The sequence below is a fragment of the Canis aureus genome, chromosome 37 (genome assembly GCF_053574225.1).
Source record: "Canis aureus isolate CA01 chromosome 37, VMU_Caureus_v.1.0, whole genome shotgun sequence".
Lineage (NCBI taxonomy): Eukaryota > Metazoa > Chordata > Mammalia > Carnivora > Canidae > Canis > Canis aureus.
The window spans coordinates 1,954,395-1,955,047 of NC_135647.1; the positions used below are offsets into that span (position 1 = coordinate 1,954,395).

Genomic DNA, 653 nt, shown 5'->3' on the forward strand with positions numbered 1-653 from the left:
CAGACTGAGTGTTCCAGGAGAATGGAAGTCACAGTACTCATTAAATTTTGATTCTTGTGTATGTGAGAAGCAGATAGTTCATTTGTTCTACATATCCCCACTGGGTGAAGTTCACAGGAGTTAATTCTTAGTCATAATAACAATGTATAATTTTGATCTTCTGTTCTCACCTTGACTCTAGTAAGAATACATAGGAAGCAAAGGCATCTCCAGGTTCCATGGTGTAGTGGTTAGCACATCTGCCTTACACGCAGAAAATCCTGGGTTCGATTCCCAGTGGAACCAGAAAGGTATCTGGGTTTCTGTTCAAAGGGAAGTTAGGGAGCCCTTACTTTTAGCCCTTTCCCCTTTTGGGACACTCATGAGCTGGCTGGGGCCTCGCTGTTTTGTACTATCAGAGGATTCCTCGGCTTGGGCTTTTCATGCCCGGGGAGAAAACCATTACTTATCAACAACAAACGTGGAATACTTTAAAATATACATACACAGCAGGGCCTTATTGAAAAGATTAGTTTAATTCCACAGTAATTACAATGTTAAGGATTTATAATTTTCAAACAACATCCACTTTAGCAAGCTTAAGCAGTAGGGGTGAAAAATGTAGTTAAAGGAAATTGATCTCAGAAACTGAAAAACTCTAGTTTTCATAAGAG

At 39.7% G+C, this 653-nt stretch overlaps 1 non-coding gene across 1 annotated transcript; it reads left to right on the top strand.

Moving 5' to 3' along the window:
• The first annotated feature begins 212 nt into the window (after positions 1–212).
• On the top strand, positions 213–285 carry TRNAV-UAC (transfer RNA valine (anticodon UAC)). Its single transcript has one exon. It is a non-coding gene; the product is annotated as a tRNA-Val (tRNA).
• Positions 286–653: the final 368 nt, after the last annotated feature.